This window comes from Chiloscyllium plagiosum, unplaced genomic scaffold (assembly GCF_037043375.1).
Source record: "Chiloscyllium plagiosum isolate Xiang-an unplaced genomic scaffold, Cpla_swu_hap1 HiC_scaffold_3, whole genome shotgun sequence".
Lineage (NCBI taxonomy): Eukaryota > Metazoa > Chordata > Chondrichthyes > Orectolobiformes > Hemiscylliidae > Chiloscyllium > Chiloscyllium plagiosum.
The window spans coordinates 30,736,776-30,763,592 of NW_028270141.1; the positions used below are offsets into that span (position 1 = coordinate 30,736,776).

Genomic DNA, 26,817 nt, shown 5'->3' on the forward strand with positions numbered 1-26,817 from the left:
CGATCTTATGGTTATTTACTAACTGCTTCTGCATTATTCATACAAAGTTTTTTGGTAGCACCAATCAGCAACAGCTCACCTCAAAAGTTAGAAGTTACAGGTTCAACCTTTCCTTCAAAAGTCAAGATCTTGTTGTAGGTCGACACTTTAGTACAATACAGGATTGTTCTGCTCTATTTTCATTAAGGTAGTAAAGGCATTAAACCAAGACTCAATTTGCTCTCAGATGTATTTAAAAGGTCCCAGAGAACTCTTTCCAAAAAAAAAGTTCTCCTGATGTGGAACCAAAACTCAATAGCACAGAAACACATTGCTTTAAGTTACTTGTTGTCTAGGGGGTCTTGTTTGCCTACAAAGTGACAGTAATTAGCTTGTTGTGAAAAGCTTTCGGAGGTGCCCTGAGGAGCTTAAAATACTTTAATCATGAAACTTTGCTTGCTCAATCTTGCAACAAGCAACATTGTACTGAATAGCATCGAGTTTTACAAGCTATAATGTTCATAACAGCAAATTTTGTCCACATCCTTGTGACATTCCTTATCTGCTTTAGAAAGTTCAATTATCCCGGTAAACCATTAAATCCAGCCGACTTCCAACCAGCAAGGCTGAACCCCAGAACTCCATTTAAGAACTACCAGTGAACAGCCTGAACGGAGGCTTTTGACATCACTTCCTCTCCATCACCAAGGCCACCTCCATAAAACCAACTACTGCCTGCCCAGCTCAGCCCAGCTACTCAAATTCTCAACCATGCCTTTGTCATCTCCATTTCTGATTATTCCTAGAGTGGCCTCACATACACATATTTCATAACATTAGCTCAACCAAAACTCTTACCTGTATCCTACACTGCTTGAATTCCAGCTTGCACCTCAATGATTTAGATTAGAGTGGTGCTGGAAAAGCACAGCAGTTCAGGCAGTATCCGAGGAGCAGTAAAATCGACGTTTCAGGCAAAAGCCCTCCATCAGGAATAAGGGCTTTTGCCCGAAACGTTGATTTTACTGCTACTCGGATGCTGCCTGAACTGCTGTGCTTTTCCAGCACCACTCTAATCTAGACTCTGGTTTCCAGCATCTGCAGTCATTGTTTTTACCTAGTTGTTTTTACCTCAATGATTTAGTTGGGCTACCAGTTTTCCTGCAGCTTACCACATATACTTGCATATAGATCAATCTCATGTATAAGTCAACCCCTTATTTTGGCCAAACAATCTTTTATGTTCGATATATCGCGTGTATAAGCTGAAACTAGTTCTTCACAGTTACAGATCAACATTTATGAGTCACTGTGACTGCATGTTGTGCTCCACTCCGGCTTTCCAGTCTGCTGGCCATACCAATCCATTCTGGATCTTCCAGTCCACCTACTGTCACGCTCTGCTCTAGGTTTTCAGAATTACTGTAATGGTACAACTGTACATGGCAACCGCTGTATCCGCAGAATTGGTTTCTGTTTACCGTGAGCCAACGTATTGGGAACGTTCCAGAACCAGGGGGTTGCCGGGAAGGTAAATTTCCCATTTTATCTATTTTGTAGATTAATATTCATCCCCTCGAAAACAACACCATGTGTATAAGTCAACCCTCTAATTTCAGATTTAGAAACAGACTTCAAATTTCAACCTGTACATGAGTATATATGGTAATGTAAAACTGTCACCCCGGTGTTTAAAAATTTCCATGATTTCACTCCTTATCTCTCAAGTTCATCCAGTGCCACAATGGTACAAAATTGTGACAGCTACTAAATCATAATTGAGGGAGTTTAGTTTAATTTATGTTATGGTCCGTGCTTGCGCAGTTGACTTGTGATTCTTCTGAAACACCTTTCCCTTAAAAAGAAATACTGACACTAAAATAATGAGAAATAAAGTTTCAAGAATGTGAAGTGAGGAATATTATGTGGGTCATGAAATCTATTCTTGATGAGAGTACAGCCTAATTCCTCAAGTCATACATCTAGATCAATTTTCAAAATACTATTATTTTGTTGGTACAGCAGGCTGCACAAATAGATAAAATAAGAAAAACCAATAGAAAATAAATAAATGTATGATATGTTACACAAATTGGAAACTGCCACTACCAAATCCGGATGGATGTGATATAAGACAACCAACTTGGAGGCACATTCTCCTTTTCTGTTCCATGTTATTTGTAAAGTAAGACGATATAATTACCATGATCAAACTAATGAACATTCTGACGATTACACTGTCACAGCTATTTAATTAGATGTTTATGGTAGCTAACTAACTTCAGCATCCTGTCTGTAAATACTGTATCCAGTTTAATACTCAAAGAAAGCAAAATACTGTAAATGCTGCATCTGTGAAATAAGAAACTCAGCAGGTCTGGCAGCATCTGTGGAGACACAAATAGAGACAACATTTCAAGTCTAGTATAACTCTTCTTTGGAACTGAAAGGAGTTGGAATTTTGTTTCATATATGCTCCTGACAGGGAGAGGTGGTGAAAGTGGAACAGATGGTAAGGTTATTGTGAGAGAAGGAGCGGAAAAATCAAGGCTATTGATGCCAAGGTGGTAGCTCTTGATAAAGAGATCAAATGCAGGTAAATGGCCAGAAGGGGAAGCACTGGAGAGAGGTGACACAGTCCATGGAGCGGGGGAAAGGATTCTTGTCCAAAGAGATGGACACAGAGGTAAATGTGACTGAAAAAACCATGTCATGCTTGAAATTAATCAACTTGAGGGCATTAAGGTATAAAACTAAGTCAGGATATGGTTTGACAAATAATTGCTAAGTACCTGCCTTCAGACAGAGTACTCAAGAAGAAAGATTGTTTGTATGGATATGTACACAACCGTGCATGCAGGCAGGGAACTCTGTAGCGAATTCTTCCGTTTAAGAACTAGTGCAGTTTACAGAGCTAAACTTGCTAGAAATTATCACTGGCAAGGCTGAAGTCACCCAGCATCACCAATGTCACCACAAGTCATGGATTCTGATTTCATAAAACGCGTTGGCCATGCCTTTATCTAAATCTTGATGATATTTAAATTTAACATGCTACTAGGCTGTAACATAATTTACAAGATTTAAGATTTTTCATAGCTATAATGTCACCTACTTCTGTCATGGAACTGATTGCTAAGAACATTATAGATATCTTCACCATAGTACTCCAGTTCTCCAAAGTTCTCTTTACTATTTTTCAGCTCAAGGTCAAATGTGAATCGGTCTGCCTTATTATGATCCCAGCTGATGGCACCATTGGACAAGTCATGTCCAAAAACGAAACCTGGCTTGATTAGATTAAATTTTGTAATTGGTTAGTCAGCAAAATATATTAGATTAGATTACTTACAGTGTGGAAACAGGCCCTTCGGCCCAACAAGTCCACACCTACCCGCCGAAGCGCAACCCCTACATTTACCCCTTCACCTAACATTATGGGCAATTTAGTGTGGCCAATCCACCTAACCTGCACATTTTTGGGTTATGGGAGGAAACCGGAGCACCCGGGGAGTCACAGGGAGAATGTGCAAACTCCACACACAGAGTCGCCTGAGGCAGAAATTGAACCAGGTCTCTGGCGCTGTGAGGCAGCAGTGCTAACCACTGTGCCACCATGCCGCCCATATTCATCCAAGGCTGCACAAAACTATGTTGCAAAAAAATTAAACAAATCAAGCTTGGTTATTTATAAATAAACAATTAAGATCATAACAGAAACAAAGTTTCAACCGGTTTCCTAAACTGTCCTTTTACAGATGTTCAATCCCACTCCTGAATTCCAATTCTTGAATTTCTTACTTAACTGACTCTTTTCAATTCTCTCCATCAGTGGGTGAGTTTTAAGATTTCCATATCTGCTTGCAAGAACCTTGTTCAATTTTGATGGTCTAAATTTCTTTTCAGTTCCGAAAACCTAGAAACTCCAAAAACTAGAACTCTTCTGCCACAAAGAAACTCTTCTCTTAAACCTCTCAACTGATTCTCCTGCAAAAAGGAAGCTGTTCTCCCTTCTGAACTGAACTTTGGATTTTTCTGAAATGAAGTCAAAAACTAAACAAATAACTTCTGAGCTGCTGTAAACTTAGCAGTATAACCATTCCATTCATTAACACCATGTATTCCACTAGACACTTGTCTGGATCATATCCCCTCTTGGAAATGACCTTTTTAAGTCATTGTTCCTTGTGATTTTTCTGATCTCATTAAAACAAAAATACATTCAAAATAATTAACTTTTAAAAAGTTTAAATTCCAAAGATTATAACGTATTGTAAACACTTATCACGGCCTGCATTCCATCCTTAAATTGCATTATGTTGTGAAACTTGAAAGAGTTCAGAAAAGATTTACAAGGATATTGCCAGGGTGGAGGATGAGAGCTAAAGAGAGAGAGACTGAATAGACTGGAGCTGTTTTCCCTGGAGCATCAGAGACTGAGAGGTGACCTTACAGAGGTTTATAAAATCATGAGGGGCATGGATAGGGTAAATAGACAATGTCTTTTCCCTGGGGTGGGGGAGTCCAGAACTCGAGGGCATGAGTTTAGAATTATAGGGGAAAAATTTAAAAGGGACCCAAAGGGCAATTTTTTCTCACAGAGGGTGGTGCATGTATGGAATGAGCTGCCAGAGGAAGTTGAAGAGGCTGGTACAATTACAACACTTGAAAGGCATCCGGATGGGTATATGAATAGAAGGGTTTAGTGGATATGGGCCAAGTCCTGGCAAATAGAACTAGATTAGGTCAGGATATCTGGTTGGTATGGATGGGTTGGACTGAAGGGTCTGTTTCCATGCTACACATCTCAATGACTCTAAACTGAAATAAATCTGGGCTAAGAAGGATGAAGGATAGAGGGAGGTCACTGTGTTGCCAAGTATGTCAAATTTTCAGATGATGCATTAAACTGAAGCTCCATCTGCTGCTCAGACAAATGCAAAAGATCCAATTGCATTATTCAAAGTAGTAAAGTGGCTGCTTATTGCCCAGTTTTCTTTAATTAACTATCACTGTCACAACTAGGTCATCCTGTTTTCATTAATTTATCAAAAGAAAAATGAAGCAGACCAGACAGCATTTGCAGAAAAAAAAAGTTTAAAGTTGATGTCCTAACATCTAGATACTGTTCTGATAAAAAGCTGTTCCCCTACAATGTTCATTGGTTTGATGTTTTTGAATTCTTCCGTTTAATAATTGGCTGCACCACCAATTATAACATTACCAAAACAAATTAATTGGTTGTAAGGTGTTTTCCAATGTTCTAAGGACACAAGAAATACAAAGAAGTGTGTTTCTGGTTCAGCTATTTTTGCATAGTGTAAATTTAACTGAGTACCAACTATAATGCTCAGTAGTTAAGCTCCACTCAGGAAACATTGCACTTTGATCAATAAATGAAGGAAGTTTCTTTCTTCACACAAATGGGACTTTTCCCTCAAAAAAATGGCCAACTGATTTGGCATTTGTTACTTTCTGTATCACAAAAGGTCCGATCACATAAAAGTTTAAGTAGTAGCCTACATGTCTGGGATAATCTTTTCCAAGGATAAGTTATCCACAGATTTCCCTCTTGTGAAGGATAGGTAAAGACCAGTTTCATTCCATAGACAAGAAAGAACTGCCAGCGCAGGGCCCACGTAACTTAATACACAGTTGTTCTGACTATATTATCCCCTCAATAAGAGCTCCTCTGCCTTAAATCCAAGGCATGTAATTGAAACCCTAAATGAAATTTCAAATGAACTTGCTTTTATTCTTACAAGCATAATGGCACCAGATAGAAAGATATTGTGAAACAGACTTGAAAATATGTGCTGAAATGCACAGAAAATCAGCTTTCAAAATAAACATTAGTTCACCAGTATGTTACTTTATTCACACATATAATAAATAAAAATAAATTAACCTGACAATCAAAACTTTATAATGATACTCAATTAATCCACAGGTCAGGTCACTTTTCAAAAAGGGTGAGCAAAAAATACAATAACCAGTTTTTAAAAAAAAAACAAGCTGGGGGTTTGAAAACATCCGTGTTATCCAGTCAAGTCCTAAAGTGCTGCCTTTTGTTTTACACCTTAAATCATAGCCTGCAGCTATCTGACTTAGTATCCTACATTTCAGAGCTGGAAATGTGTTGCTGGAAAAGCGCAGGTCAGGCAGCATCCAGGGAACAGGAGAATCGACGTTTCGGGCATAAGCCCTTCTTCAGGACTTATCCTACATTTCACTCTAGTGAGCCTGGGTATTGCTCATGCAGCTTATGTCTTCACCATCCTATCACGTAGTGTGGGCCATTATCATTATATTGGTCCATTTTTCTTCTCAGTTAAGAATCTTCAGAAAATAAGCACAGTTTGGAAAGACAGCAATTCTTTCTAGTTGAGATAGCATAAAACAAACGATACATACAACTACACAAGATTCTTTCAATCGCACATTAGAGGGTTCTATAAAATACCAACATTGCTGAATGCTAAGTTTCAACATGTTTCAATGCACTATTGAAAGGTTTTCCCATGAACAAGAATGAACTCATTAAATAAAACATTAGGTTTTAATTAAATCAAATCAAGTCTAAACTAGCTCTCGTACAACTTGTGTTGATTGATTAAAATCTGTTCACCCATGAGAAAGGGTTTCTATGGAGATTAGCAAAAGTAACCACAGTACATTCTATTCTCACAAACCCTTCGGCGCTTCAACTACATATCATGTTTGAAACTTCTGACTTCAGATCTTGATTGGCAATGAAATAGATTAATGTAGCAGCAGATTTTAAATTCTGCAGCTCACATCTGGTAGTCAATAATAGTGATACTCAGCACCCTCATTAAAAGTATTTAAAGCTATCTACAAAACTTGTTGATTTTATCAATCTAGCATCAACAAAACTAATGACTACATTTTTCTTTTCAAAAACAAAACAATGTCAGCATCTTATGTTGCAATTAATGTAGATAGCTTGGCACAGACCTGATGGGCCTCTTCTGCGCTGTTTGACTCTGATGGATATACAGGGCAGCAAATTGAATAGGTTGATGGATGAGAAAACTTCACAATTACTTCTTCAGTCATCAGCAAGTGCGCACAGTGAGAAACAGATTCTGGTACAACTGCCACATGTGAACTTGTCAGGTTTCACTGCTTTTGACATTGGCTTCTGTTGCCAAGCCGCTGTACACACCAATAGTCACAATGGCATTTATGAACTATGTTACCATTTTCTTCCACCTTCAGTTTGGTGTCGCTCTGATGGATAAAAATGTCTGGAATCTTGATATTTTGCTTGCAAGCATTCTTGAAGCAGAGCTTTGCATAGAGTTTTGGTCACTTGGGTACCAGTTACCTCATCATTTGACACAGTCTTCCAGCCTGTGAGTATGCCTGAGCCAATGAAATTGTCTCTGTTTGAGAAGTGACAAAATATTTGCAAAGCTTGCCTTGGTGAGAACAGCTTTAACTGCAATTTTGCCCTTCCACAAGATGCCCATAACGTGCTACCAACAGTGAGCTTCATTTCTTGATAATTAGAAATATTTCTTATTTCACAGTTACATTGGTGAGTTTTGAGAAGATTTGTAGTTCATATACTAAAACAGCAGCTAGTGAACTTAAAAGAACCTATCAGACAACAAGCAAAACAAATGTCATTTACAAAATACCTTGCAAGAACTGTAACAAAGACTACATTGGACAGACAGAAAACTAGCCACCAGGATAAATGAACGTCAACGAGCCACAAAACGTCATGACCCACTATCACTAGAATCCTTACATAGATGACACCACTTTGACAGGGACAACACATCCATCCTGGATCAAGCCCAACAGAGACTCGCATGCGAATTCAGAGAAGCATGGCATTCCAAGTGGAACATTATCAACAAACACATTGATGTGGACCCCATCTACCACCCACTGAGAAAAAGAACAGGAAATGACATCATCAACCCAAGGAAACCTAAACACAGAAATACAAAGGAGAACATTACACTAGTGCTTCACTGGAGGCTCTCTGATGATGTTACCTACTTTGGTGACAAAACGTCTGAAGAGCAAACTTACATGCAGACATTCACAGCTATATATCAAGGAGTTGAAACACAGGTTTCAACCAATATTTTGGCCCTAAGAGTCAGGCTGCTGTTATTCCATGCCTGTTTAATGAGTCTGCTAAAGATGGAAAGTCACGTTACCTGTGAGTAGAGTCATAGAGAGGACTTGCACCCTAAACCTATGCCCTCTAGTTCTGGACTCTAGACCTTGTCTATTTATCCTATCCATGCCCCACATGATTTTATAAACCTCTATAAGATCACCCCTCAGCCTCCAACGCTCCAGGGAAAACATCCCTAGCCTTTGCAATACCTCTCCCTATAGCCTCAAACCCTCCAATCCCGACAATATCCTTCTAAATCTTTTCTGAACCCTTTCAAGTTTCACAACATCCTTCCGATAGGAAGGCGACCAGAATTGCACACAATATTCTGAAAGTGGCCCAATTAATGTCCTGTACAGCTGCAACATATATCAAATTCTGACACAAGAGAGAGGTTACTTCTCACCACTATCCCAAAGTAGCAGAATATGGCATTGAGAAATGAATTTTGGTCATACTACTCAGGGAGTCACAAAATATAACCATACACAGTAAATGAACACAGAGATTACACCACACTAAGAGTTAAGCCTTTGGGCTTTACTCTAATATTATTCTCTCATGCTGGTTTTCCTACCTCACAACAGTTTCACTGCTCCTGAAGCCCTTAGGACATTCCCTGTCTCCCCAAGTACTCAATCCCCACAAAGCCCATGCGGACCTGGTGGCACCAATATACCGGACATGAATGAACACTCGGCAAAAGTTAAGGACTGCAGGTGCTGGAGATTAGAATCAAATGTGCAGTGTCGGAAAAGTACAGCAGGTCAGGGAGCATCGAAAGTGCAGGAGAAATGACGTTTCAGGCAAAAGCCCTTCATCAGGAATAAAGCTGTCAGCCAAAGAGGGTCGAGAGATAAATGGGAGGGGGGGTGAAGCTGGGGGAAGGTAGTTGAGAATGTGAGAGGTAGATGGAGGCGGGGGTAATGGTGATAGGTCGGAGAGGAGGGTGGAGCGGATATGTGGGAAGGAAGATGGACGGGTGGGACAGGTCATGAGGGCGGTGCCAAGTTGGAAGGCTGGAACTGGGATAAGGTGGGGGAGGGAAAATGAGGAAACTGGTGAATCCCACATTGATGTCGTGGGGTTAGAAGGTCCCGAGGCGGAAGATGAGATGTTCTTCCTCCAGACGTCGGGTGGTTAGGGAGTTGCAATGGAGGCAGCCCAGGACCTACATGTGCTTGGAAGAGAGAGAGGGGGAGTTGAAGTGTTTAGCCCCAGGGTGTTGGGGTTGGGGTTGGCGCGGGTATCCTGGTGATATTCTCTGAAGCGCTCTGTGAGTAGGCGTCCTGTCTCCCCAATGTAGAGGAGACTGCATCGGGAGCAACGGATACAATAAATGACATATGGAAGTCCACGTAAAACTCTGATGGATGTGGAAGGCTCTTTGGGGCCTTGGACAAAGGTAAGGGGGGAGGTGTGGGCGCAGGTCTTGCATTTCCTGCGGTGGCAGGGGAAGGTGCCGAGTGGGGTGGGTGGATTGGTTGGGGGCGCAGGGGAGGGGGGTGCGTAGACCTGACAAGGTAGTCGCGGAGGAAATGGTCTTTACAGAAAACAGATAGGGATGAGGAGAGAAATATATCTTCGGTGGTGAGGTCAGTTTATAAGTGGCGGAGGATGATGCAATGTATATGGAGTTTGGCGAGGTAGAAGGTGATGAACGGGGGATCTGTCCTTGTTGCAGTTGGAGGGGTGGGGTTCAAGGGCAGACGTGCAGGAAGTAGATGAAATGCACTGGTGGGCATTATTGACCACGTGGGAGGTGAAATTGCGGTCTTTAAAGGAGGAGGCTATGTTGTGTGGTGGAATTTGCCCTCCTGGGAGCAGAAGCGACGGAGGCATTGGGAATAAGGGATAGCGTTTTTACAGGAGGCAGGGTGGGAAATGGTGTAGTCCAGGTAGCTGTGGGGGTCAGTGGGTTTGTAGAAGATGTCAGTGTTGAGTTGGTCACTGTTGATGGAGGTGGAGAGATCCAGGAAAGGGAGTGAAGTGTCTGAGATGATTCAGGTGAACTTAAGGTCAAGGTGGAATATGTTGGTGAAGTTGATGAACTGTTCAACCTCCTCGTGGGAGGACAAGGTGGCGCCGATAGTCATTAATGTAGCTGAGGAAGAGGTGGGGAATGGTGCTGGTGTAACTGTGGAAGATGGACTATTCCACCTTACCCTATCAAGAACTCTACCCTTGGGACCTATTGAAGCCAGGATACTAGCCATTAGCACCAGTTTCTGCAGATTAGCTAAACCTCCTGTGACAATTGTTAACTGACAGATACTGCCGGACAAGTAACTGTTTTCTATTAACTGCAATTGAAACTGCATTGTCTTGTAATTAACGGTGCACTGCTGTAACTCTATAAAACTGACCGTACCTACTGCTCAGGGAGGAGAATCCTTGATTTAACTGTGCAAAGTGTCCGTTTTGTATGAGTCCAGTCAATTTCTCTTCCCACAACATTGTGAGAAATAAATCAGTGTTCATTAATTTCACAAGATCCGTGTGTAGCCTCTATTTGTAATTGGACAATTCTTCGTCAGTTGGTTGCACAAAAACATTAGTTTTCAACCCCAGTCCTAACTCTTCAATCAGAATGAATCTGGTTGAATGAGAGTTATACCAAAACTCCAAATGCTACATCTCACTGGAATCAGCACTCGCACTGACAATGAGAGATGTTAAGTTTTTCAGGCAATATTAGAAATCTCCTGATAAACATTCTTTTCATACTTTGTAATCAAATATTTGAACTTTTAGCAAGTGAGAAGGTGCTACCTCCTAAAGAACAACAGGATGTTTTGAGATTGTCTCTCATTATGAAATTGTGTCTGCAATTCAGGAAGAATGGATAATCAAGCAAAGCACGCAGTTCAAAAATTGCTTTCACATAAGCTGTTAATAAAACAACAGCCAAATACCTTTATCAAATAAAGCCTTAAATCATCAAACCATTAAAGAAAGGAAGTCTCGATACATATAATCAGTAGATGTAGGAGTCACGACATTTCTTCTTTCCCACATTAAGAGCATAGTAAATAGATTAGTGTCTTTTGGCCACTATATTCTTAATCTTCAAACATTAATTTGACAAATCTTTATGAAAATATACTAATTTTCAATAGTGTTGTAAATGTAGCACCCACCGTAGTAACAAATCAAGAAAGCCTCCGATTTAATCCCAGGTCAGTAATTAAGTTGGAGCAGGGATATGAGTAAGGCACTAAAGTTGTCCTCAGCATGACAGATATAGGCAAAGAAATGTCAGGATTCCTGATCATCATCCACTCACTGATTAGTTGCAGACAACTAGCAAGGACAGCTGTGACATTTTGCTTCCTAATTCCATTTTATCTCACATAAGAAAGTAGTCACTTGGATGAGCTGTTCAAAAATGATTATTGCCTCCAGAAACATGTCCTGGCACAATTTTGGATCCTCAGTAGATGACAGAAAGGAGAAATGTAAGGGACTAGGTGTTATAGCAGGTTAGGCAATAGATTTTCTGCAACAAATTCAAAACCAGTAGATGTTAGCCAAGTAAATCTATCCTTTCAGAGCTGAGCTTTTGAATTTAGGAAATCTCAATCAGTTTGAAGTGACAATAAGTGATAATCTCAGCCAAAGGGGCAGTTGCAGGAGAAATTAACAAATTGCACAAATGTTAAAGAAATCGCAATTTGGAGATTGATGTAATTTAATGGCTAATTATGCTGTGCTTGGGGTTGCTTGATATTGAAGCTGGATAATTAATTAAGGGGAGAAAATACAGAAGTTCCCAAGCAGTGACATCCTTTAGAATTTAAAACAGATGGAGGAAATGCATAGCTTTTGAAAAATAAGTTGCTGGCATTAATGTGACCCTTGAGCAGGAATGATCAGAATCACCTCAATGGAAAAAGGCAGACTTCTACAGTTGCTCTGAGGAGTTAATAACTAAAGAGGCAAACTGGTAAATATTTTTGGTGAAATATGGGAACAAACAGCAAAATAGAAAACATATCCTGACCTCAGTTTGTCAAACAAATGATACTCAGTAACTAAGTTATACAAATGGCAGAGATCATAAATTTTGAGATGTGCAGGAATAAATGAATTATGCTAGACTTTCTTACCAAGCAATGAAGTCATAAGGTATCAGTATTTCAATATTCTTTCCTCAAATTACATTGCACTAGATTTATGGTGCAGACCAATAAGTGATAATTACTATTGGTTACCATACTTGAGAGCTGCACTATTGCTGGCACTCAAACAAAACACAAGTTCTTTTGCTGCAGTATTTTATTTCTTTATTTTTAAATGCTTTCCCATGATATGTTGACCCAAAGGGTAATCATATTTTCTCAAAATGGTCAATGACTTTACTTACTGAAGAGACATAATCTGAAACTCCAATTTTAAATTTGACTTTTAAAAATAGTAATAGATAATTAAAACCAGCTCTGCATGTCAAGGTCAACAATATTGTGTAGATACAAATGTAAAAGCTAATGCATCACCCAAACATTCTTTCAAATGTTCTTTCATTTTTCAGAAGCCTGTCGATCATTATTCTCAAACACGCATGTTACAAATGTTATGCAGCTTGAACACTAAGTATGTGTGTCAAATAATAAGCCTTCCTGAATAGACATCTGCAGAAATTAGATTTAAAAGAATTAAATGTTAAAGTTGTACTTCAGATACATTTGAAATCAGTGTAACATGCTCATGCATTAATTTGTGATATTAGATACTATGAGTTTAGTAATTTCAATGCAAAGTGGAAACACAGTCAAAAGGTATTTCCTACAGCAGTACTATTACTTTTTTTAAGACCAACTGTCAAGAACTCCAGTGAAGTTATCAAATCATGAACAGTCCTCTCTGCTATTCACCAGGACCATGAATGATCTAAATTCGTCCCTAACGCACTTTGCCAACAAAATTTGATTTATATGGAATTTAAATTTTGATTTAAAATTGCTAATTGGGTTACAATTTTTATTTTAAAATGTGTTCCATATTTCCACTGCACCATTTATGAAAAAAAATTTCACAAATTCTCTCCTGAAGGGCATGGCTTTATTTTAAGGTTGTACCACTTGTCTTATGTTTTCTCACCATTGAAATAAAGCTTCTTTCCACTGTTGAAACAAATTCCTTCCAAAATTAGAAGAAACCTCCCTTAGATTGCTAATTTGTCTTCAATTCAAATCTCGGAAATCGAAATTTCACCACATACCTCGTGGAAATCTATATTAACTGTATCTATACACATGCTTATCTACAACTCTGGTTACTTTCCTAAAAAAACATCACTTAAAGCACTCAGTTAAATCTATAATTGATGGTAAAGTGACTACGTTTCCTGGCTTTGCTCTGCATCTCCGTCATATGCACCTCTCTCTTAATTGAGTTACGTTTGCAAGTTTTCGATTAAACAGGGATGATTCCCAAATATGGATAAACTACTTGCAATTTCCTTATCTATTTTCTTTTGAACCACTGAGTAGAAACCATCTAACTCAACAGGAATTTGGAAATTTTTAGTGCTATAATATTTTTTCTTGCTTACTTTTAAATTTAGTGAGATCTGGTCCTTTGCTTATTATTCCTTTCATTGCAAAATCATGTATATTACCTTCTTCCCACAGCATGGAGCTAGAAACAAAGTAATCATTCAACAAATCTTCCACTTGCGTATAATAGGTATTTTTTTCAAATTATTTTCAACCATTCTTTTTCTTTTTATATGAAACAGTGAACCCTTGTGCTAATTTTGACCTCTTTTCAGTATAGTTTCTTGTAGCATTTAATATATCTTATTGTCCAATTGCTGTAATTTGTAGCTCTTCTATTTCCATGCTTTTTTTTTGCATTATTTGGAGCTCATGCTTCATTTTATGTTACCTTTCACCTCTTTTGTGACCCATGTTTGTCTGGTTTGCTGTGTGAAGCTCTTATCCTCTCGAGGCCCATTCTGGTTCGGTGTTAAGTTTAAAAGAAAAAGTTTTGAAGACCACCCATTGTTCAGATTTTGATCCTTAAACAATGAGCCTGTGTCACATTTCATTAAAGTAACCCTGATCAAAATCATCAGTAATTTTGTTACATTACTCCTTTTCAGTAGAATTCAACCATTTTATGATGCGGTAAATAAGAAACAAAAAAAAAATTTTTAACAAGCAAGACAGCCTCACTGTTCGCTATTCTTTCCAATATAACCTGCACTTTTTTTAGATCCAGAACTATCTGGAAAGAAATCAAGAAACTCTTGAGCACTGTGAGAGCAGCTACTCTGTACGTCCCAAATGAAATCCCCATCTCATTAAAACTCAGTCTTTCCTACAAACTAGCAAATTTTAGAATGAATAAACTGTCTATTCACTGACTTTATCAAAAAGCTTCTGATTAGCTCTAAGCATGGCCTGGAACAGGTGGTTCAGAAAAGCAAAACACCAGCACCCGTGAGAAAGAGGGTCCTGAGCTCACTTTCACAAACTGTGGAATTTTTGTCCTGGTCAATAGTTAGAACAAGCAGTCCGGATTGACGTAGACAGGATGAGAGTCACAGCCCTTGACATCAATGCCGCATTCGATTGAGTGTGGCATCAAGGAGCCTGAGCAATACTGGAATCAATGGAAATGGGGTGGGGGAGGGAGGATGCTCCACTGGTTGGAGTCATACCTGGCACAAATGAAGAGGGTTGTAGTTTTGGAGGTCAGTCATGTCAGCTCCGAGACATCGCTGCACTACTCTGATGGTAGCCATTTATGGCCAATCACCTTTAACTGCTTCATCAATGACCTTCTCTCCACCATTAGATCAAAAGTGGAGATGCTCACTGATGACTATACAATGTTCAGTACCACTTGCAACTCCTCAGATACTGAAGCAGTCTATGTTCAAATGCAATATGATGTGGATACTATCCATCAGACCAGCATATTAAGCTGGGGGGGGTTACAGTGGTAGTTTAGCACACTGGCCACTACATCGCTGAAGCCAGGCGCCAACTCGAAGACACCTCCTCCTACTGCCCCCTCAACCATGACCTCCCCTCCCACCACCAAAACATCATCTCCCAGACTGTAAACAACTTCATCACCTTAGGGGATCTCTCACCCACAGCTTCCAACCTCATAATTCGGGAAGCCCGCCCCAATTCACGAACCTTATTGCCCTAGCCAATGCATTGTCTCAGTCTGCTCCTGCCCCACCGAACTCATCTCCACGTCCCTTTATACTGTCCTATCCTCTGATCCAGGAACTCCCCACATACGTTCGGGACACCACCCACGCCCTCCACCTCCTCAAAGACTTTGTTTCCCTGGTCCCCAATGCCTCATCTTCACCACGGATATCCAGTCACTCCATTCGTCATGATGAGGGCCTCCAAGTTCTCAGTTTCTTCCTCTCCTCTACATTGGAGATACAGGATGCCTACTCACAGAGCGCTTCAGGGAACATCTCGGGACACCTGCACCAACCAACCCCACTGCCCTGCAGCTGAACACTTCAACTCCCACTCCACCAAGGACATGCAGGTCCTGGGTCTCCTCCATCATGACTCCCTAACTACCTGGCACCTGGAGGAAGAATGCGTGATCTTCCGCCTTAGGACCCTCCAACCACATGGCATTAATGTGGATTTCACCAGTTTCCTCATTTTCCTCACAATCAATATATTGAGGGTGACCACTGACTACAAACTCAACTGGACTCATCACATAAACTCAGAGCTACAAAAGCATGGTCAGAGACTAGAAATATTGTGAGTAACTCATCTCCTGACTTCCTAAAGCCTGTCCCACCATCTACAAGGCACAAGGCAGAAGTGCGATGGAACATTCCCCACTTGCCTGGATGGGTGCAGCTCCAAAAGCACTCAAGGAGCTTAACACCATTCAGGACGAAGCAGCCAACTTGATCGACACCACATCCACCATGCTGAATTCATAAGACACACTGCTGAAATTTACCAAAAATCCTTACCATCCAAACCCACGACCACTCCATCTCAAAAGGACAAGGACAGGAGATACATGGACACACCACACCTGCAAGTTCCCTTTCAAGCTACTCACCCTCTTGACTTGGGAATATATCACCATTCCTTCTCTTTACTGGGTTAAAATCCTGGAATTCCCTACCTAAAAGGATTGTGGGTCTACCTACAGCATATGGATTACAGGGGTTCAAGAAGGCAGTATACCACCACCTTGAAAAGGGCAATTACGAACAGGCAATAAGTGCTGTCCAGCCAGTGATGCCCACCACCCATGAGTGAATTAAAATAAAATCTACAGTACGCTCTGGTCATTCACCTCTGCTGCTCTGTCTGAAAGATATTTGGGTGAATTGCTTGTGACAAGAATGGTGTTTCTATTTAAAATGTCACAGTTTTATCTCTTGGAAAGGCATGGTACTAAATATTTTATAATTAAATTATGGAAGAATGAAAGTGTGAAATGAGTTCTGACAAAACATCTCTCAGCTCACCTTTAGTCTCTGCAATAATTTCCCTGAAGGGAATGAAAGATCACTGTGATAATGTAAAAATTGGGGTATAAGATATGTTTATGCATTATTGATATTTATATTCTTTTCAGCAGCACTGTCAGCAGCAGGATTACCAGGACTTATCATACAAGGAAATCCTATTGCATTTTATGGAAGAATTGACACTCACTTGGACATAAAGCTTGCATTTTTGACAAAAATCTGGAGAATTTTATTTTGTCAAAATAAATGCCAGAACTAAATTTCTAACTTTTGTCTTAGACCTGTTATAGACCAGGCCCGACCCCTTAAAACAGTTTTAAGTAGCCCAGGCCGTAAATTTGCTATTTGTTTTAGCTAAGTATATAGTGGATACGCCTGAATTAGCTGATTTGACTGTCAAGTGTTAAACAAACATGATTTATTTACAATATTATGGAATGAAACACAAAGAACAGAAAATAGAATACCGGATAATTTATCCTATCCAAAACCCGACAGACTATCCTGATTTAATGATGCTGTTCCAAAGATACTCGCAACAGTCCCAATAAACACATCCCTTAGCACAAAGAGTAATAATGAAACAAGGAGAAAGTGAGGTCTGCAGATGCTGGAGATCAAAGTTGAAACTTTATTGCTGGAACAGCACAGCAGGTCAGGCAGCATCCAGGGAACAGGAGATTCGACGTTTCGGGCACAGGCCCTTCTTCAGGAATGAGCAGAGAGTGTTCAGCAGGAGAAGATAAAAGGTAGGGAGGAGGGACTTGGAGGAGGGGAGTTGGAAATGTGATAGGTGGAAAGAGGTCAAGGTGAGGGTGATAGGTCGGAGTAGGATGGAGGCGGAGAGGTCAAGAAGAAGACTGCAGGTCAGGAAGGCGGTGCCGGGCTGGAAGGATCCGGCTGAGACAAGGTGGGGGGAGGGGGGATGAAGAAACTGGTGAAGTCCAAGTTCATCCCCTGCGGTTGGAGGGTTCCCAGTCGGAAGATAAGACGCTCCTCCTCCGACCGTCGGGTTGTTGTGGTTTGGCGGTGGATGAGTCCAATGACTTGCATATCCTCGGTGGAGTGGGAGGGGGAGTTGAAATGCTGTGCCACAGGTTGGTTGGGTTGGTTCGTCCGGGTGGCCCAGAGGTGCTCTCTGAATCGCTCCGCAAGTAGGCGGCCTGTCTCCCCAATATAGAGGAGGCCACACCGGCTGCAGCGGATGCAGTAGATGATGTGGGTGGAGGTGCAGGTGAATCTGTGGCGGATATGGAAGTTTCCCTTGGGGCCTTGGAGAGAAGTGAGGGGGGAGGTGTGGGCTACACAGCTAGCTGGCCACACCCCTTTGATTATAACAGGTTTTTTTTTAAGACATGAAAGGCTTAGGCCAAAGGCATTATATGTTAGGAGTAAACAAAAAGGGCCCCAATAAACCTTTCAAACCCAGTCTAGTTGGAGCCTGGCCAATTACCCCCTCTCTGGGAAAAAAACTCAAGGGCATGGTAACCTTGTAAAAGGCCAACATTGTGACAGATCATAAGATCATAAGACCATAAGACAAAGGGGCAGAAATTAGGCCATTCACCCCATCGAGCCTGCTCCACCATTCAATCATGGTTGATAAGTTTCTCTGACTTTCTCTTTGTGACCCTTGATTCCCTTGACAATCAAGAATCTATCTATCTCCGTCTTAAATATACTCAATGACCTGGTCTCCACAGCCTTTTCTGGTAGTGAATTCCACAGATTTGCCACTCTCTGGCTGAAGAAGTGTCTCCTTATCCCATTCTAAAAGGTCTTTTCTTTACTCTTCGGCTCTATCCTCGGACCTAGTTTCTCCTGTCAACGGAAACATTTTCCCAACATCCACTCTGTACAAGCCATTCTATACATTGCGATTAGATTTCCCCATATCCTTCTAAACTCTGTCAAGCATAGACCCAGAGTCCTCAAATGTTCCTCATATGTTAAGTTTTTCATTCCTGGCAAATTCCATGATTTTACCAATGGGACAAATCAGAGGCAGAACCTACTCTGAATTTAGATTGTTGAGCATTCAATCTCCTGTTGGTACGTAGCATTCTGATCTAATAGCTGAAATAACATTGTATGCAATGATAGAAAATATGCCCATTTAACAATGCATCTGTTTCAAATGTTTGATTGAATCGGGACACACACCCTTGTACTGTCTAGGTAAATGAAATAAATTTCTGGGACTTGCAACAATGGAAAGTGCATTGCTTCATATATTGCAGAATAAATACAAAATAGACCAATTCAGTGAACTACAGTTTATGAATTATGAACATGATGGATAAAAATAGGGTGGACTTATATAATGAGGATCAATAGACCTTCTCAAATCAAATCACCCCATTGGTCAAGAAAACTTGATATTATCTAAATGTTTAATATTCTGCAAGGAGTCCACTTTGTTAGTGAAACACAGCATAGCATTTACTTAGTTGTGGGAGGGTGACAGAGATAGAGGAGAGAGGCCAATCCCAAGAGAAGCTGGAAAAAATCAGACAAATGGGTGGAGAGACAATTGGGGAGAAATAGAGCTGGTCTGTATAAGGAGTCAATCCTTGAGAAATCAATACCCTTCAGGTTATGGAATATCTGATCCAATATTCACAAGTAGCATTCTTCTTCTGAGAGCTTTGACCTGTTAATCATCAGATTAAGAGGATGCTCCCCTGATTTTCAACCAGCAAGCAATGTCTTTGCTACACTTCTACAGATAGGTAATCTCATGCCCATATTAAAGGTTCCAAGAGGTGACATAAACCCACACCAGAATGGAAATGATTAGACCATTCCTCCTTCAATCATACCTGCAGTCTGCAATGCTCCAAGTAATCAGGTTTGATTTTATGCATACAAACTTCTGTCTCTTAATACATTATGCTCTTGGCTCAAGAGTTTAATGGTTTTTGCCCTGCCCTAACATTAGCTGAAAAAGTGGAATAAATTTGAACATTAAAATATCATTCCTGGAATTTTGGATTTAGTCAAAACGGGCACCTGACAAATAGATATCTCACCTCTTCTCACTTCTGACAGTACAAAACCCAGCAGTTTTGGATGCTATGTTACTAAGCTGATATCAATGAGGCAGACAAGGTTTAAGGATGGAGAGTGCACAATTTATCTCAAGTTGAGAATAGATCAAGCTGCTACAGCATAGCTCACACAGGTTGAACCAAAGTTGATTTTAGACTTCAATGATTGGTTGGGAGTAGCTCACGCTGAGATGAGCAAGAATCCAGTGCATTACTGTTACACCATTCAAAGTTTGTGCGAAGATTTGTAGCTCGGGTGCTCGTTGTTGTGGTTCTGTTCGCCGAGCTGGAAGTTTTTGTTGCAAACGTTTCGTCCCCTGGCTAGGCGACATCATCAGTGCTTGGGAGCCTCCTGCGAAGTGCTTCTTTGATGTTTCCTCCGGTGTTTATAGTGGTCTGTCCCTGCCGCTTCTGGTTGTCAGTTTCAGCTGTCCGCTGTAGTGGTTGGTATATTGGGTCCAGGTCGATGTGTTTGTTGATGGAGTTTGTGGATGAATGCCATGCCTCGAGGAATTCCCTGGCTGTTCTCTGTCTGGCTTGCCTATGATAGTAGTGTTGTCCCAGTCGAATTCATGTTGCTTGTTGTCTGCGTGTGGCTACGAAGGATAGCTGGTCGTGTCGTTTCGTGGCTAGTTGATGTTCATGTATGCGGATTGTTAGCTGTCTTCCTGTTTGTCCTATATAGTGTTTTGTGCAGTCCTTGCATGGTATTTTGTACACTACATTCGTTTTGCTCATGTTGGGTATCGGGTCCTTCGTTCTGGTGAGTTGTTGTCTGAGCGTGGCTGTTGGTTTGTGTGCCGTTATGAGTCCTAGGGGTCGCAGTAGTCTGGCTGTCAGTTCCGAGATGCTCCTGATGTATGGTAGTGTGGCTAGTCCTTTTGGTTGTGGTATGTCCTCATTCTGTGGTCTTTCTCTTAGGCATCTGTTGATGAAGTTGCGCGGGTATCCGTTTTTGGCGAATACCTTGTATAGGTGTTCCTCTTCTTCTTTTTGCAGTTCTGGTGTACTGCAGTGTGTTGTGGCCCTTTTGAATTTGTGTGTGTTGGGGTGGTTACTTTCATAGTTTAGGACTTGGTCTGTGTGTGTGGCTTTCCTGTATACCCTTGTAGTGAATTCTCCGTTCAGTGTTCTCTGTACCATCACGTCTAGGAATGGGAGTTGGCTATCCTTTTCTTCTTCTCTCGTGAATCGGATTCCTGTGAGTGTGGCGTTGATGATTCGGTGTGTTTTTTTTATTTCCGTGTTTTTAATGATTACAAACGTGTCATCGACATATCTGACCCAGAGTTTGGGTTGAATTTGTGGTAGGACTGTTTGTTCTAACCTTTGCATAACTGCCTCTGCTATGAGTCCCGAGATTGATGATCCCATGGGTGTTCCGTTGATTTGTTCGTATATCTGGTTGTTGAATGTGAAGTGTGTTGTGAGGCACAAGTCCAGAAGTTTAAGTATGCCGTCTTTGTTGATAGGTTCAGCGTCCTGTTTTCTGTTCTGTATGTCCAGTAGGTTGGCTATTGTTTTTCTGGCTAGGGTTTTGTCAATCGAAGTGAACAGTGCCGTCACGTCAAATGAGACCATGGTTTCTTCTTTGTCTATGTGTATATTTCTGATGATGTCCAAGAATTCCTGTGTTGATTGTATAGAGTGTTTGGATCCGCTGACCAGGTGTTTCAGTTTCTGTTGTAGTTCTTTGACCAGTTTGTATGATGGTGTCCTTGGCAGTGATACTATGGGTCTGAGTGGGATGTCTGGTTTGTGTACTTTAGGTAATCCATAGAATCTGGGGGTGTTGTTGCTTTCCGGTTTCATTCTTTGTAGGTCCGCTCTGGTTATCTGTCCGTTTTTTTGTAGATTCCTTAGTGTGTTATTTATCCTATTGGTGAGTTGTGGTGTGGGGTCAAATTCCTTCATTTGGTAGGCGTTGATATCTGCAAGTAGTTGTTGTGCTTTTTGGATGTAATCAGATTTATCTAGGATGACCGTCATTCTGCCTTTATCTGCTGGTGGTATGATTATGTTCTAATGTAGTGTACAAAATACCATGCAAGGACTGCACAAAACACTATATAGGACAAACAGGAAGACAGCTAACAATCCGCATACATGAACATCAACTAGCCACGAAACGACACGACCAGCTATCCTTAGTAGCCACACACGCAGACAACAAGCAACATGAATTCGACTGGGACAACACTACTATCATAGGGCAAGCCAGACAGAGAACAGCCAGGGAATTCCTAGAGGCATGGCATTCAATCACACAAACTCCATCAACAAACACATCGACCTGGACCCAATATACCAACCACTACAGCGGACAGCTGAAACTGACAACCAGAAGCGGCAGGGACAGACCACTATAAACACCGGAGGAAACATCAAAGAAGCGCTTCGCAGGAGGCTCCCAAGCACTGATGATGTCGCCTAGCCAGGGGACGAAACGTTTGCAACAAAAACTTCCAGCTCGGCGAACAGAACCACAACTACTGTTATAACATGGGCATAAATATGTTCGGTAAACTACTGATCTCATTCCAGGTAGTGACTGCAATTGAAATTAAAACACCCAGGAACCACTACAGATAGACACTGCATGGACTGTGCAGTATATAAAGAGACAGGAGAGAAAGCTAGATTAGAATTGATGTGGTAAACAAGAGGGTTCCCAAATGGAAGCAATAATGCAACATGGTGACCAAGCCCTGGACGCCAATCCTAGGGTCTTCCATCGCCCTTATCTTTTGGCCCTACTGGACATGGGAGATTGTGAGCATTGCAAAGACTGTGGAGTGGGCCCCCAAACTGATTTCCTGAGCTGGTTGGGAAAAGGTAATCACAGTACAATGAAAGGATTATATATCCTCAGCAACAATTCCTTCCTTCCAACCCCTTCTTCAGCTGGCAGTAGGGAATAGCTCTGCTTCGATGGATTCGCACTTGCCTTCAGCTAAGTGACTCAAACCATCAGCAGCATGGCAGGATTGGCGGGCAAAGAATTGCCTCAATAACTGTTCCTGTCTGAACAGAGGGGAGAGAACTAAAGCACCAACAAGTGACTGGGACTGTCTTCTTTTCAAGAATGAAACAGTACAAGCTACAGCATGGAGACAGTCTTTCTTGTCTATACAGGATAGGTAATCCACATATATAAAATAAAACCAGAAAAGTTTTCTTGCAATCTAGGATTATTTCAACAATGTCAAATGCAATATTTCTGCAACTAAAAATTGACTGTTATGATGAAAGAAATGTCAACTTTCTTTCCAGAGATGCTGCCTGACCTGATTCTCACCTAGTTTTTTTTTTATTTCTAGAATCTGCAGTAGTTTATGAATTTACTATCATTGTGTAATGCAATGGACAGAATATACTAATGAGGCAGTCAGAGAAATTAGCATCAGTAGTGTTTAATAGTCACGGTAATATCACCTATTGGATGCACACAAACTAACACTGCAATAGATCATTGCTACACTTGATATTAATTTATCAATGCTGCATTTACTGCACAATATTTGTAACCAGACACCAATAATCCGTCTCAGCAGAAGCAAAATACTGTGAATGCTGGAGATATGAAGTAAAATGATAAAGTGCTAAAGAAACTCAGCAGGTCTAGCAGCATGAGCAGACAGAAACTAAGTTTCAGAAATCCATAACAGGTGCTTCTGTTTTATCAGATGCTTTTGTGCTTGGTGAACCTTGAAAAGGGGGTGAAAATATAAAATGTATGATTGAAGAGGAGAGTTTTCAGAGGAGCAGCAACCCTAGAACAAAAACAAAATTTGAGGGCAACAGATTTCTCTCCTTGGCCCTTGCTTTCTGCTATTCCTCTATTGTAACTGCAGAATTTCCAAAGATTGCTTCCTCTTACGTAGATTGGGTCTGGTAACATAATGGTTATGTTACAGGGAAAGTAACCAGGGACTTCGATCTGGAGACACAAGTTCAAATTCCAGAATGCCAGCTTCAGAATTCAAATTCCAATCTTTGTGGCCCAAAGATAGGGACACCATCACTGCCTCTTATGAAAAGATTTAACAATAGTTGTGGGAATTTTACAATCTATAAGACTACGTTAGACCAATATCGTTTTTAATTGTGACCTCAATTTCAGGCACATTGCAGCACTTGAAAAAATCAAGGTTAAGGTTTCCATCACAACAGTGATGACATGCACAGCATAAACAGAAGTGGTCAAACTACCTTATATAATAGAACCAGGATCCCAATCCAGACAGTCAGGAACATGGACAACAACTTGCTGTACAGTGATTCATATTAGCAAAGTAAGCCTTTCTCCCTGTCAAATCCTCTCTCAAAAGAGCAGTCATATTGGATGTAAAATGTTAAATGTTTCTCGCTCAACAGATGCTACCAACCTGCTCAGTTTCCACAACACTGTTTTTATTTCAAATTTCCAGCAATTAGCTTTTTTAAAAAAAATCTTTAGTGGGGTCTAACAAAAGTGAGCTGGCGTACTAATCACTAAGAAAGATTATGACTTTGTTCTGCAGAACAGCATACTGACCTTGAATGTGATGCTCTGGAAACAAAGGATGAGAATGAGCGGAGACAAAGAAAAATAAAATATAATGTTCAATGCTTAAGTCTGCCATGTATGTTCTGCCCAGATCAAAAATCGACAATAATAATTCTAACACATTTATTGCATGTATCAAATGATAGAAATAGATTCAAAAGTACTAAAAGTCTCAGCAAAAAGTACAGATATTGTGTTTGCCCTTCTAAAATCCCTACACTTGCAAGCAAGGGTCAGTGCTATTTATACGTCATTTGCAAACATTGCAAACATAAAAGTGAAATCCTCAAGAGCATGAAGAGAAATTACATTCAAAAAGAATGTAACCTTATTCAAGGTTTAGCACAACAAACATATACAAGCATGGTAGACAATTACAAATGCACTCCAGTCAACCTTACATCATGATCATCTTGTATAATTGCATCCATACAGGTAGCTTTGTCCAAAGCACTGCTAAAACTCTCAAGAATTTAATTTTTCTTGTCATCTATTTTTCTCTCTATACACAAAATGTTGAGCTAGTTGTGTTTACTCTTGACCTTAAGAGTATCCAAATATCCAAACTAGCTCCAAGGAAACCTTACATTCTTAGGAAGTTGGAAAATAAAGAACTAACCTTACCTAGTCGGTAGTGAAGCATGATTTGGTCTATCAGTATTCAAGTGGTAAATTTCTTCTCAACATAGAAAGTGGCCTCCATTATTTACTGCTTGCTATTGAAAACACAGGAAACGTGCAGCTCACAATAAAAAACCTGGTTAATTTGTCATAAATCAGAACAACTGGCCTTACTCTTTTTTTGATTAAAAGTTTCACTGATATTTACTCCAGAACAATAACTAGGATATTGACTTTTCTATTCTTTCTACTCCATACAATGACCTAACGGATTAAAATAACTTGAAATGATACCTTTGCTGGAATTCCATAAAACAGGCCATTATTGTTGTACATTATGCAAAATAAAAGAAGCTCATGACCTTAAATCAACTGGATTTACATATTATCAGTTGTCAGTAGGTGGAGTTAGAAGGTTGCGAGATCATTTTGCACTCCAAAAACTTGAGCACAAAAATATAAATTCAACTTCAATTCAGTACTGAGGGGCTATTGTAATGCTGACATCTTGCAGATGAGACATTACATTAGAACATTGCTCTCTGACTTAAAAGAAACTTAAAAAAAAACAGGGACATCCTCTCCAATATACTGGTCAATATTTATGATCATTCCATCAACATTTTTGGAAAAAGATCATTATCTATTCATGATCACATTATCGATTTGGGGCATTTGCTTATAATAGCAACTAAAAATCAGAAATACTTAACCGGCCGTTAGAGGCTTTGGAACAAACAGAATGCTGGAGAAACTCAGCATGTCTGACAGCACCTGTGGTTATAAAAACAGAGTTAACGTTATGAGCTCAGGATGACCCTTCTGTGGGACTGAATTTTCCAGCATCCACAAGTTTTGTCATATTCTAAAGGCATAAGAGACATCATATAAATGCAAGTCATTCTCTTGCATTGAGTTGATACTGACTTTCATAAAAACCTTGCCAGCTGCATCCCTAGCAGCTAAGCACATCAAGACCATGACTGCTTAGGCCTAAAAACATTCAAGATCCTTGTCAGTATTAACTGTCTGAATAGCATAAGTGCTTATATTCTAGATTTCCAGCAACCACAGTTTATCAACTTTACTTTATTGACTAAGTGCTCTTCAACTCACTTGAATACTTCTGAATAATGGAAGGAGACATTTTCCAGGAATTTTATACTTGATCTGCAAGCATACCCCTAAGTATGTATGAATGGCATCAAACCATGTGTCAAACAGCCTGCAAAAATTTATAATCAAAGCTTACACAATACTTGCGGTTACTTATGTGAGATACTTGAAACCATGCCTCATCAATGAACATCTTTAAAAGGGAGGAGAAAAAAAATCAAGCTGCCGCTATATACTACATTACTCAGTTTTTAAAAAAGTAGAAAATTTCTCCACTAATTCAATGTCATCTAACAAGTGCTCGCTTACTGAAAAGCTACTTCCCGCTTTAATGAATTTGACATGAACTAATGGCTTCTCACTGTTCTTATCTTCATGCTTAATGCTTATGCATTGGTCTCTAAAATTTATCCATTAACTAGAGGAGGGAGAATATCAAAATCATCCTTCTGAATGTTTTTACAAGGATAACTGCCAGAAATATTTGCTGATTTGTTAAAATAATATTTTGAGCACAATTACTGAAAATTACTTAATATGCCTGTTCAACAAAAATAAACACTGTAAACCTGGCTTTTCACAGTGACTACCATAATTTGAATACAAATTGAGAATTTCACAATATAATCATTACTAACGCAGGATCAACTGTGAATTTTGAGAATTCATTTGATATATGAACAAATGAACAAGGAGCAGGACTAGGCCATTCACTTCAAGCCTGCTGACCCATTTAAGAGAAGCATGGCTGATCTAACCAACCTCAAATTCACTTTCCGGCCTAACTGACAGGCTCTCCCCTTACTTAAGGAGAATTAATTTATTTCTATATTATTTTTATTCAAAGACAGCT

General features: G+C 40.1%; 1 protein-coding gene across 2 annotated transcripts in view; it reads right to left on the reverse strand.

The window, feature by feature from the left end:
- Positions 1 to 26,817, reverse strand: part of agpat5 (1-acylglycerol-3-phosphate O-acyltransferase 5 (lysophosphatidic acid acyltransferase, epsilon)) — a 101,506-nt gene that overhangs the window by 18,591 nt on the left and 56,098 nt on the right. The gene's annotated exons all lie outside the window — the stretch shown is intronic.